At 34.9% G+C, this 14578-nt stretch overlaps 1 long non-coding RNA gene across 1 annotated transcript; it reads left to right on the forward strand.

Moving 5' to 3' along the window:
* The first annotated feature begins 3293 nt into the window (after positions 1 to 3293).
* On the forward strand, positions 3294 to 12463 carry LOC127171445 (uncharacterized). The gene is made up of 3 exons (XR_007828517.1): positions 3294 to 3432; positions 6717 to 6875; positions 12380 to 12463. It is a non-coding gene; the product is annotated as an uncharacterized LOC127171445 (long non-coding RNA).
* Positions 12464 to 14578: the final 2115 nt, after the last annotated feature.

The following is a 14578-nucleotide window of genomic DNA, read 5'->3' on the forward strand; positions in this document are numbered from 1 at the left end:
TTTAATGCTTACAAAATATAATTTTTAAAAAATTTGACATAAAAGATGACACTTTTAATAAAGTTAGAAAAATGCCATTACAAAGGTAAAAACAAAATTCCCCTGTAAATCACTTTAAGGAGTCAAAGGTCGTAATTGGAAGGCTAATTTTTTATCAGATTATTGATTTCAAGGTGTTCCTGATATTTTGACTGTCCTCCTAAATTTACGTGCTCCTAAAAAAAAAACAAAAAATGTAGTGTAGAACCCTGCCTTGAATGTGACAGTTGCGTTGCTGTATACGTAGGGTCATCGGATGAAATCTCTTGGATTTCATCAAAAATATCTTTATTTGTGTTCTGAAGATGAACAAAGGTCTTACGGGTTTGGAACAACATGAAGGTGAATAATTAATGAAAGAATTGTAATTTTTGGGTGAACGATCCCTCTAAAAAGGCATTTTCTTTGCAGTCCTTGCCTGTACCTACTAACAGGCAATCAATTACTCAATCAGAAATCAATCAATCAATGGACTACATCACTGTGTGATATGCCATTTACAGATTTCATTGAAGTAATAACATTTTAAACATGTGTTTTGTTTCCTGCGTTGGAAATGCATTTGCTTCCAAACTGCCAATCAAAAATGAGATGCAATCCAAGGCTGAGAGCAATAAAGCATTTACTGTTTCCTCCACTTCACAGAAAAAAGAATCAGACTGATTATTTTTCTATTGCAATGCGATCAAGTGTTAGATATGCAAACACTAAAATACTACTAAAATGTGACAGTGATCAAAGTCATATTTCAGAACCATCCTAGACTTGTTTGTCAAGGTTTAGTAAAATGACGTCTATATCTAGACGTGCAAATCTATCCTTACTTCAATACAGGCCAGACACAGGATAATAACTGCACCCTGAGGCAAAACTACGAACAAAGAGTGTGTTTATTTGCACTGGAAACAACTTGCCATTTTGACAAAGGGATATTTTATTTACTTTCTCCTGAAAACATAACAAATAAAATCAAATGTAACATTCAGAATAAGTATGAGAGCTACCCATGCATGTTTTGAGTTAGCGTTTCATTTTTATTTTGTCAGTTCGAAACCCCAAATGCAATCGTGTGTTACAGTTATAATGCTACCTCTGTTCCTAGAACAGGGGGCAATGCGTAATTGTGCAAAGGAATGTATGACCAACTGCCATCCACAAAGACCTCCTTAATAGCGAACAGATCATCTCATATTTTTAGAATACCGTCCCAACAATGAGATTTCATCTACTCGCAACTTGCCAAGCTTGAAATGTAAAGTCCTCTGTGTTCAATAAATGCAAAAGCTGGCATTCCACACGCAGTCCATATGCATGTACAACCCTACTGGTAAAGATCACTACCTCAAGCACAGAATCGCATTGTTGCCAATCAAACCTTCTCATATACTGCACAATGTTTTTCCACTTTTGATTTTGCTTTCAAGCCAAATAGCAAGTACATCACAAGGTCTGTTATGCTGTTATGGAAAACTTGAATCTCCAGCTCTTCTCCAGTCTCAGGTACCAGGCTCCTCAGTTCCTCTGCTACTTTGAAAACAACTTAATCTTGACTGTTGAACAGAAGTCAGCATTTTAATGTGAATTACTCAAGCTAATTTACTTGCAAATCAAATTTTATGGCACAAGTACTACATAAACTTTAACTAGGGCTATTTTAGAATATTTATTGATATTAAGTTACTGAGTTGTAAGTTCTTAACAAAGCCAATCTTGACATCACAGCTGGCTGCTACATTACAACAGCAATATAACTTGCCACTATGAATTTCAGAATGCTACTGATTTCTCTATAAATAAAAGATATATTTTCTAACTTAAATGTATTTATTTTTATTATTATCAATAATAATTTTACCTTACACACATACACACACTGATGAACTAGTATCAAATTTTTTACCCCCTATAAAACCATGGCTTGAAATATGCATGGTTAGTTAATCACATTTGTCCACAATTAAATCTGGCTACTTCAAGTCTACCACCAATACAGGTATCAAACCAGCATGTGTGCGTCAGGTGACCATAAGGGCAACCTCTCGTGTCAAGCAAGGTCACAACAAACACCCCTTGCCTTGTAATCAGTTAATCATTCCTTTTTGGCCAGCATCCCACCGTGTCTGGGGCAGGGGGGAGGATAACAGCACCCCTGCAGGCCAGTGAACCAGCCTTCAAGACAGGACTTTCCACCCCAAGCAGTGCAGAGAGGATGAAGAACCACATTGTATGATTCCCACAATGGCCACTCTGTCACCACAATCCCCACTAATTTCATTTGCCTGCGAGGTAGAGCAGAAATTCCCCAAGAATTCCTGTGAAGAAGAGTTGCCCCCAGTCTTGTGGACAAAAAAAATGTGTGTGCGTGTGTGTCTGTGTATACGTGCATGTCTTCCTGTGTACAGATCAAGAACTGCCTGTCGCGATGACCTTCTTCTGAAAGGGGCATTTAATGTCATAAACACTCCCAAAATGGAATCAGATCATCACTGGCATGAGAGGCCTAAACCGTAAAACATGATGGTTATTGTTTTCAGAGCCATATTCGATAAACCCAAAAGTTTAGTTATTAGCTTGAAGTCTCAGTCTAATCATTAGTTGTAGTGTAAGGGGTCAGTTAAAAAAATTAAGTTTCAAAAATTAAAATCAAGCTGTTCCAAACCTGTTTAACTTATGTTGTTAAATAAGTAGAAGATATTACTGTTGGTAACCAAACAGTTTTGGTGACCATTAATTTCCACTGTATCTACATTTTTCTTTCTGTAAAAGTGGATGTGTTATGGGGGTGGCTTCCCGTCTCATCCGCGTCCAGCTATTTTTAGCTTTACAAAACTTAATTTAGCTTAATTTGCAGCTTGATATTGCAAATTGGTGTGTCTTACCATATTATTTTAATGTATTATCTTAGTTATGAGCACACTGGTTTGTAGTGCAAACAGTTTTATCGTTTACTGCACATTGTTATTCTTCTCTTTATTTCAGATGAACCAAAAGTCTCACTTCTGCATTAATGGAGTTCACTTCCAGAACAAAAATCTACACATAATGTACTCACCCCCTTGTCATCCAAGATGTTTATGTCTTTCTTTCTTCAGTCGTAAAGAAATTATGTTTTTTGAGGAAAACATTTCAGAGTGGACAGAGTGGACTTCTTTGGTGCCCGAGTTTGAACTTCGTCCTACATCGCTGTTTCAAACTTTTTTGTAAAGGGCGTTTGATCTTTGCACGTTCACTTTGTAAACACTGGGTCGGTACTTCTGCTACAATGTAGGATGATTTTGAAGTTGGAGGAGAAAATGAGATGGGAGTTTTTCGACATAAAGACCCTAACTGTCTTGGAGCGGAATATACAGAGTTCACGCAGAGTTAGACAAGACGAGCATTTGAGGTTAAAAGGTATATAAATAATCATTTTTTTTAGAAAATGGCTGATTGTTTTGCTAGATAAGACCCTTTTTCCATGGCTTTGGAGCCTTCTGAAGCTGCATTGAAACTCCATTTTGGAAGTTTAAAATCGCAGCCACCATAGAAGTTCACTATATGGAGAGAAATCTTGAAATATTTAACTCAAAAAACTTAATTTCTTTATGGCTGAATAAAGAAAGACATAAACATCTTGGATGACAAGGGGGTGAGTAAATTATCTGTAATTTTTTGTTCTGGAAGTGAACTTTATAGAAACAGGTGGAAAGATTTTAAAAAATAATAAAAAAATAAAATAAAATAATTAGTTTTAATAATTAATAATATATTTTTTACAAAATGTATTTCTTCATGTTCCACAGAAGTAAATTTATCATGTTTTAAAAATATGATGGTACAGGGCTTGCTATTTTAATAATAGCTCTCAAAGCAACACATTATTTAGTGTGATTCATTTAAAAAATGCAATTAAAATGCATTTTAAAAATGACAATGCAATGGTTTCAAAACTTTTTCAGAGTCTAATTTTAACATGAAACAACATCTCTGTATGAAACACTGGAAAATGTGAGATGTAACAGAGCCGTCCTATTATACTTATGGTTAGGTTTATGGGTTGAACTTTATGGTTTGGGTCGTATGTTTTTCTTTTATGACTTGTACAATTGTTAAATGATTGGGGGACTTGTTCTTGTCAGTGTACACTTAAAAACAACTGAAAACTATCATAGAAAACAAGAATGCATCCTGTGTGAACATAAGCGAGGATGTATACTCACTGAAAGATCACAGTTGTTAGAGATTACTTAAATTATTGTTAATGCTACTGGATGATTCATTTTTAATAAACTGTAACGCTGATCAATTAGATTCATTCACTTTATTATTTCATTCAGTGACAGTCAGTGTTGCCTCACAATTTTCTAATACAGAACGGCGTTCACAGCGAAGAGCTTTTCATCTGTGTTCTTAATCTTTGGCATCAGACACGAGCAAGCAGGGTCTTTGAAGCTCTGCCATGACTTCAAAACCATAATCATATTCCCAACAGATCTAACTTAGTTTGAGATATTATTTATAACCATTATCCAGTGTATATTGGAGGTGAATAACCAGAATTAATGTTCTTGGAATTTTTCTCAAAATCTTGTGAAATGACACAAGAGGCACTTGCTTCTTTCCTCATTCGATCTGGCTCATTAACCTATTGTGCAATTTACAATTACACCATTTGACTTTATAATTTCTGCTCCTAATCTTTCGTGATGAATGATTTGTATGTTTGATAAGATAAATAATTTAAACATCTCTGTATTTTATTAAAAAAATGTTAAAAGACTGCCTCTCACATATAATAGGATCAAGCCCATTTGAAAATTGTGACATTTTAAACACGTTCTTGGCTCCACCAATGAAGTTTCAGGATGCTACACAAACTCCCAACACAAAGTCTAAACCTCAAAGCTCAGCCTGCATTTAAACGGTATTCTTGTTTGTAAATACTGTGACATATTCAGCATGCAGGACTAAAATCAAAGGCTTTCAAGTGTTTGATGCTACTTAGGTACCCACAGGCTTAATTTGAAAATTGATCTCTTTGAGTCACGCTCAAATCGCCACTGAAACGAAGACTGGCTTTCACACAACTGAACTTTGTTTTCAGGAAAGATTGCAGTATGTGAATTTTAGGCATCTGCCTCACATGAAGGAGCTACAGCTTTCCTCAGGAGAGAATATTGTGCAAAAATGGGCAGGAAAACACATCACCTACATTTCTAAACCAAGGGGTTTTTCTTGTGTAACCATAGAAACATAGTGAAATATTGACCACACGTGTGTTTTGGAGATCTCAAATGTTGGAACACTGAAATGGAATTTTTTTTTAAATATTTAAACAATTTTATGAAGTAATTTTCTGTTCTGTTCTTTCACAAGCCTTCAAAAAGGCAACCACCTTCATGAAATGGAACCTCAACCTTTCTCAACTGAAACAAATAAATTCTTCCAAAATAGTAAAGGGGAAAAGGTCCATTGCAACTTATTGCAATACATTCTAGGATTACCACATTCATGGATACATGCAATGCTGCCATAGACTCGGACTAAAATAAAGTATCTAAAAATGCCTGTGTAATTTTGCTGCCAACTGAAGAACAACCATAATGGCCTAAATTCCTTCTATCAAGGCAACTTACCAGGGATTGGAATAGAGTTTGTTGGTCTGTAACTTATGCAAACATCTCTGTTACTCTAAAGCAGGGTCATTTGATGACGTCTGGGCAGTGTCCCAGACCACTGTGCCCTCCCAGACAAAATACTGGACCCAACTAGCTTGTCCCGCTCAATAAATGTCCTAGCATATTTCCTGGCAGTACCTTTGTTCAAGTGCTGTAACATATTGATGGGATAAGCAGTCTGCCCTAAAACTGTCTTTTCACCTGCTAATATACTGTTTATGTTTTACTTGATTTCCTAAAATATATTTTTTTTATTTCTTGAAGCTTACCATGTTTCTCTTGACAAGGCTGCATTTATTTGATTTAAAAAACAGTAAAACATTAATATTGTGAAATATTATTAGAATTTAAAAAATAGTTTTCTATTTTAATACATTTTAAAATGTAATTTATTCCTGCAAATCCTATAATTAATTCATTCATTAAATTTTATTTAATTTTTCTTGAAACGGTGATACATTTTTTCAGGATTCTTTTATAAATAAAAGGTTCAAAATACCAGCCTTTATTTGAAATAGAATTTATGACATTATAAATGCTGTCAAATGCTGTAATACTGTCATTTTTTATTAATTTAATGCAGGCTTTAAAAATTATGTTTTAAAATATATTAAAATAGAAAACAGCTGCTTTTTAATTAATATTTCAATTATATATATAGTTTTACTATATTTTTGATCAAAAAAATTTGGCTTAAAAAAATAAAATAAATCAAGAGACCTATTTTATTTTGTCGCAGACTGTAAACTAGTATACTGAGTGTAGCACGTCAGCCTTTTCACATTAGTTCAGCTAAAGCTACTGAGGGCGTCAGCGTTTTTCAGGGTTTTGAAAACTAGGTTACACAGAACTACTTTAATGAACCTTAATAATGGAGGTCAACAGACATTATTTAATTTCGCAGGACCTTCCACCTCATCATTAAACTCCTTACTGCCATACCTCAACCGCTAACAGTGAGAAATGTATTTTTCTTCTGGAAGATGCTGGTCATAATTGACGGTCTAGCCCTCTCCCCAGGTTTCCATGAGCTGAAGGTGGAACTACTTACAGTTGTGGTCAGCCGTGTTACCTCACACCACATGGCTGAGAGGACGATCGGGAGGATGAAGCAGACGAGGGGTGCGGTTACACCATAACCAGTTTGCGCTGCTGCCAGGGGCCAAACCCACAGGCTGAGTGAGTGCAAATACATGGTGAATGACAGAGAAAACAAACTGAGAGAAAGAGGGTGACGCAGTATTTAGGCAGTCAGAGTGCAGAGGCTGCTTAATGAGATGTGGCGGTCAAGTGTAAACACAGCATTTACACTCTACTCGAAAAAAAGGGACTATACCATCCCAGATGTTTAAACAAGCTTGTTTTGGAAGCACGACAGAGGCATGATTTTATTTAGAAGAGTTCAGGAAACTTAAGCTTTAAAGATTTGCTTTAAATGTGCTGTGAGTGTTGAGAGAAATGTTTTAAATCAAATTCACACTTACAGCAATTTGCACTGACAAAGAACTTGTGTGGTGTATAGTGACAAGAGCTGCGATGACTACTGTATTGTAAAAAGACCCATTTTTGTTGTAATAAAATACTATAAATGTGTAAAATATTATCTGAAAAAACAATTACATTCGATAGTTACTTTACCACACCCATATTTATTGTATTTCTTGGAATGTTTCCTAATTAGGCCCTTAACCCTTAACTGTCACTCCCATTTTTGAACACAGACAAAAAATGCACTATCCAGACTTACATTTTTATAATTCATGAATGAAAACATTTTTTAATATGATTGTAATGTACATTTTCCGTGGTAATGCAATGTCTGATTTTAAAATACCTTTCAAAGGATAAATTTTGAGATTTCAAGTTTTGAACTGATATATAATTTCTTATGATTTCTAAAACGTGATGGGGGAAAAGGCAACAAAGAAAGTCTTTTGTGACAAAGGTCAGAACTCATGTTATGATGTAGATTCATAGGGTCCTATGATTTCTGCGATGCGGACGACGCGAACGGAATCGCAGAATCAAGTCATAAAAACGGAATTTACTATTTAACTATTTTTTATGTTTTAACTAGTTTAAACTTAATTTTTGTTAAACCTTGAATGAATTGATGTTAAATTGTATACGTTTCATGATTTTAATTAACTAGACATGCTTTTTTGATAAATAACATTTTACTTAACCATTAAAAAGGAAAAAAAAATGGAAATGGAAAAAAACAAATCTTGAAAAATTAAAATGGAAAAAACTGACAGAGTCACAGATCATCCATCCATCCTAAAAAGTGTTTCACACAGCTCCAGGGGGTTAATAAAGGCCTTCTAAAGCAAATTGATGAGTTTGTGTAAGAACAATATGGAGACTTAAAACTGTAATCTCTAGCTACCCCTAACTGTCGTACGCATGTTCACGAGAGAGTGGGATTCCAACCGATGACGTAGGATGTAGGCCTAGCCTAAGGTCCGGTGAGAATATGCTAGTCTCACGAGAACCAAGTTTTGTTTGAAGTAAAGAAAAAAAACAGTCTCTTCTTGGCTTATATCGAACACTTTTTATGATGGAAGGATGCATTTCATTGGGTTTAAAAAAAATCAACAGCCATTCACTGCCATTATAAAGCTCGGAAGAGCCAGGGAATTTATTTTAATATAACTCAGATTGTATTTATCTGAAAGCAGAAAGTCATATACACTTAGGATGGCTCAAGAGTGAGTAAATCATGGGGTAATTTTCATTTTTGGGTGAACTATCCCATTAAGACCCCCTGGTGGTCACTGAACAACAGTTTAAAAACCCTTGAACTATTTAAAAAAAGATGCACAGAAAACAGTGTCAAAAATTGTCAGCCTTTTGAGTTTGATTGTTACATTTATTTAACTGTTCATCTTGATAATATTATGTATTATGCACACATTTCCTTTCAGAATGGATTTTGAACAAATATAATTTTTGTCAAGTAATACTCTTATTTCCATACCTAATTCTCAAAAGCAATGCCTAATTGTGCAGCCCACCAAATATTAGGGCATCCAGCTGTGGGAACACCCACTACAACAAACAATACAGCCACTCTGTGACCTCCAGCGCTGTATGTGAACGCCCCATCAAAGTGCCTCTTACTGTAACATATAGCACTCATCACAACTTCTTCTAATGTATTTGTGTTTCCACAGAATCAAGTTATTCTTGGCAGAAAAGTGAATTCTATGCTAATTCAGTAAATGCGTAATTATTGTTGACTGTACCGCTGTATGTTCCTAAATATATTTTAAATGCCATGGAACAAGTGTCTCAGACCCAATACTTCTCTTTTTCCATCAATTTCTGGCCAATACACAACAGCAAATGGATGAGGGTCAAGTATGCATGAAATTTCTGTAGCTCATCAGCTGCTGTGAGGTGCACTGGTATGACGCCAGCTTGTTTTGGTTAGTACCTGTGTAAATCTGGGACCTCCGCCAGCGCCTCATGTTCCAGCGTTTTCCTCCCAGGCCAGCAGCTCATAAAGCTGTCAGTGCACTTGTAGTCCTGGTCACCTTTGCCACGGTTTAAGTCAGCAAATTTCCTCCATCTTGCCTCACTCGCACTCTCATCACTCTTGTAAACACATGACCTCAGACTTGACGTGCAACGTGCAGCTCACGACAGGCAGGTTGCTTTACTGCTGTAAAAAGATAGAAATAGCAAATTACCAATAAATATGCGTATACTCATAAATGTGAGTAATGAACGGGTCATTTAAATCATAAAAAACATGACATCCAGCAACCGTTGCCTGAATCCCTTGTGTTCCTCACTGACATGCTTCTGAGGATGTCAACCTAATTATTCCCAAACAATGTAACAATCATTTTTATTGTTGGAATGACTCAACTGAGTGCATCTGCCACGGCAACTAGAACAGTATCATTTTTAGATCTGTACATCCACATACTCGTTCAGCTGGGAATAATTATACTTGTTTTGTAGTTTGTACTGTTTTAAATGTTTCCTTCAGTATGACTTCAATGCAGATAACTGGCTCGTGTGGTCTGTGTTTTGAGTTTTAATCGTTGTGAAATGATTTCCCAGGGGTCAACATCCTCACTGGGAGGAAAGGCGGTGTGAAGCAAATATCAAAACATGGGCTTTCCATAAACAATAGACAGCAAAAAGAAAAGAATCAGGTGTCACATCCAATCTACAATTATATTTTCCTGAAAAAATAAAGAATTTACTTGATTTCTTTTTTCACAACATATATACAATGTTCTTACAACATACAGCTTTCCAAAATACAGGTAATTCATGCTGATGCACCTTTACCAGATTTTAATTTGATTTTTTTTTTTTTTAAGATCAAGAACAGTTGAGCATGTTGTTCCAAACCCGTAAGACCTTTGTTCATCTTTGGAAGACAAATTAAAATATTTTTTATTAAATCAGAGCTTAGAATTAGGGCGTCAAAGACCGACACGGAAGAGAAAAAAATAGTTGAATAAAGTCGTTATTTTTGTTTTCTTTGCACACAAAATGTATTCTCATATCTTCAAAAAATTACAGTTGAACCACTGATGTCACATGGACTCTTTTAACAATGTCTACTACACTTTAAAAAACTATTTGTTGAGTCAACTTAAAATAATTTGTTACCCGGCTGCCTTAAATTTTTAAGTTCAGTCAACTCAAAAAAGTTTACTCAACTTGAAATGTTAAGCTGTACTAAGCGACAAATTGGATATTTGAGTTGATTCAACTTAACATTTTAAGGCAGCTGGGTAACAAGCCCAGCTTTTAAGTTTAACAAACCAAATTTTATAGTTGTTACTTCGTACAGCTTGACATTTCAAGTTGACTAAACTTCTTTGAGCTGACTTAACTTAAAATTTTAAAGCAGCAGGGTAACAAATTATTTTAAGTTGATTTAACAAATTGTGGGGGTGTTTTGTTTGTTTTTAACAATGTATCTTCTAAACTGTGGTAGTTGCATTGCTCTGTCATATGCAGTGTCAGAAAGCTCACGGATTTTATCAAAAATATCATAATTTATCTTCTGAAGATGAACGAAGGTCTTACAGGTTTACAACGAGATGAAGGTGAGTAATTAATGACAGAATTTTTTTTTAAAAAATTGTATTGAGTTCTATGTGCGCTGTTGTAGATTTTTTTTCTCAAGATTCTTTATGTGATGTTGTCCATAGTTTAGACAAGCACTTTACTCTCCATTACAAAAATTTCCCATAGAAAACAAAACCCAATTCATTTTTAAGTTCTACATTCTACAGTGTACACATAAGCTCACAAAGGGTCACAACGATGGCAGTTTAGATCCCATGACACTTCAGCTACTATCAACTTCATTAGTATGGTAATTGTTTTGACCTCAAAATTGCCCATTAGAAAGATGATCAGGCCATTAGCAGATGTCAATAGTGCTTTATGTCTTATAATTGTCATTACTGGTTGGCCTGCAGTGTGCAAATCTGGATTTTACCACTGGGATCTTTCAAACAGTTTAGAGGCTACAAGTATTTTCTGCAAGCTCTTGGATCAGATTCATCCTTACATTACATATTTCTTCCAAATGCATGTGATATATCTTTAACCTAAACATTTATAGCAATGCTTGGATTGAACTAGATATGAGCTAGAAAATTTATAGGCATATTAGTTATACTGTTCCCTACTACTCCCAAAAAAACAAAAATAGCTCTTTTCCCAAGAAATGCAGCGCATGAAGCGAGGGTTTTAGAGTCTCTGTGACGGAAGGAGAGACAGCCCTTGTCAGGGTTCCAGATTCTGATAGCACACAAGCATCTCTATTCATGGAACATTTCAGTGGAGTCATCTGTTTTACTGGAGATTGACTTTTTGTGTGTGTGTGTCAGAAGAAAAAAAGGACGTTTCAGTGTGATCCTAGTTGTAATGGGCTACCAAAACACATGTGTCTTTGTGTTAGCTGCCCAAATCACTTGATGAGACTGGAGGCTATTTTTTTGAGTGCACCAAAAATGTCAGATGCATTTTTACATGCTTCTGACATTCTGAAACGTCAGGAAAAGTGCCTTTCACATGCTTCTATTATCATTTCAAGTGAAATAAAGCACATGTGACATTGTATAAAATTGTCACATATTCATATGTTAAGTTACTCAGTTATGTTAAGGTTTAGCTTATCTAGAGATATTTAATGCATGCAAAAATATGCCTTTTTTATTCCACACTGTAAATTAGTTCTAAACTGACATGTGATTTTAAAACTTTCTTTTGATTTATATCATATATTAGTTTAGATCAACTGTAAGTTCTGATTTAACACTATAAGGTGCTGTAAGGTAACCAATGTCCAAAGTTAAGTTCTTGTCACAGCTGCCAATAATTTTACAGACCACAATACTGTATTTTGCATCATTTTCTCAATAATAAATGTATTTTAACCTAATGACAAAGGAATTATTCAGGAGTTTTCAGTCTAACATCAAACAGTGCTGTTATTGTGTCATTCACAGGATAGTTTAATAGCCAGTCTCTCAGGGAAATGTCATTTCTCACAAAAGCAACCCAATCCTTTGTGTATTTATTCTCTTATATTTTATAATGGGTACAGGGAAATAATTTTGAAGACATATTTATAAAGCTTTATCATTCCTGCTTTGTTTTATTTTATTTTATATTAATATTATGATTTTTTTTTTTCACAGACACCCACTGGAGGTCCCCAGGCCTGGGTTTTAAAACCTCAGACTTGCCACAGCAGAACCCTTTTATCTAAAGCAACTTGCACATTTATCATCATTTGATAATTAAATAAATCATGAAACTTATGTCCAATAAAAGTACAATAACAACGGTAATCGGAGGTATCTCACAGACTGTTCCGGTTCCTCACTGGCATCTTTGTACCTGATATCCTTTCTGACCACTAACCGAGGCCGTGCCATGACCCCAACCTTTTCAAATTGGGTACGAGTCCATTTGTTGAAGCGGCCCATCAAAAGCAAACTCACTAATCAACCCTGATACAGCCTCTTCATAACTCATTAGAGAGGTCATTGGGAATTTCCTTAATGAGTTTTAAATCCTGTTGTGTGGCCACGTAGCTGATGAGTGAGATGAGGACTGAATAGCCTGTGTAGAGGAATGGAGTGATGGAAGGTGTGAGTGAAGTGGAGAGCACTGAGGTAAAGAATAGGATTAAACAGAGTGACAGCTGGAATCACATCACTGAAGTTAACTAGATGAGAGGAGCTTGGCAAGGTATAGCTCGGCTAGTGAGACAGCGAGGAGTTGCTGTAGTTAACACTTCTGTCAGGTCACTGCTCATGGAGACACTCTGTGGTGAATGGCTGCAGGCTGTGTTTACAATATAGGAGTTAAAAAGTGTTAAACTATGAACTGCTGACAGTAAGGTCTGTTACTAAGGTTATAAAAAATCGGAGGGAGGAAAAAAAAGAGGATAAAGTGCATACATAAAGTTGCCAACAATGATGGTTAAACTGTAGGATATTAGCAAAATATATATAGTTTAGCCCACAAAGGTATTTGGACTTATATGCCACAATATTTACAGTAAGTCATTGCATTAGTAAAATTTTAAATCAAATGGCAATTAATTTAAGGACAGCATAAGGAACTTTTCAAGCAAAACATATAATAAAAACAATTCTGTCTGTTCTAAATGATTAAACAATAATCCTGGACCATGAAACCAGTTTTACGTAGCATGGGTATATTTGTAGCAATAGCCAAAAATACATTTGTATGGGTCAAAATGATCAATTTTTCTGTTATGCCAAAAATCATTAGGATATTAAGTAAAGATCATATTCCATGAAGATATTTTGTAAATTTCCTACCGTAAATATATCAAAACTTAATTTTTGATTAGAAATATGCATTGCTATAAACTTAATTTGGACAACTTTAAAGGTGCTTTTCTCAGTATTTAGATTTTTTGGCGCCTTCAGATTCCAGATTTTCAGATCTGTATCTCTTAACAAACCATACATCAATGGAAAGCTTATTTATTCAGCTTTTAAAAAAATATGTCTGATTCTGTGGCCCAGGGTCACATATACTGTAAAAAATGAAGACAACCTTAAAAATGTTCACCAAACTGACACTAGTTTTAAGAAAATGTCTAAATTCAAGCCACTTGGTTTCATATTTTGTTATCTAACGCAATAAAATTGATTTTTTTTTTGTGGTTTAATATTCAAATATTAGTATTCAATATTTAGTATTCAAAGATTATAAGGCCACTCTCTATATGCATTCAAATATATGCAACATAATAGAAGAAAATAAAAATTCAAAATAATATTTTCATAATATTATCAAATTAAATAAATCAAAATAAACGATTTTCTGTTAAGACACTGGGTCCTGTTTGGGTGTTCAGTGCAATCATTTAACCATTGTATTTCTTCATTCTGCAAACCACACCTGGGGTAACAACCTGATGTTGTCACTTCTTCTCTGTGGTCAACACTGGTGCAACATCCTTTTGACCACATAAAACATGAAACGTGTAAACAATTATTTAAAATAAATGGTAAACTTTTTGCTCTAAATTTATCAAGAGATTATACACTGCTAATTAATTAAACCTCTTGCTAATTAAATTGATAAGATGACCCTCCCAAAGTTTAATGAAGGACAGCCTATACATACTATATGGGCCATGTGAAATTTTCAGGCACTTCCTTTTGCTGTAAAGATGTTGATTCCTAGTTTGAATCATTTCAGAGGAATGTAACTTCAACTGAACGTCCTCTTTTCAAAATGGCTAGAATTTTAAAGACTGTTGCTAAAGGGAAAGGCCAATTAGTGAGTGGTGAATTATGTTTTCCTTCGAAAACAGCAGGTCACAAAACATTTCATTCAGAGACAAACATCAC

The sequence above is a fragment of the Labeo rohita genome, chromosome 9 (genome assembly GCF_022985175.1).
Source record: "Labeo rohita strain BAU-BD-2019 chromosome 9, IGBB_LRoh.1.0, whole genome shotgun sequence".
Classification (NCBI taxonomy): domain Eukaryota; kingdom Metazoa; phylum Chordata; class Actinopteri; order Cypriniformes; family Cyprinidae; genus Labeo; species Labeo rohita.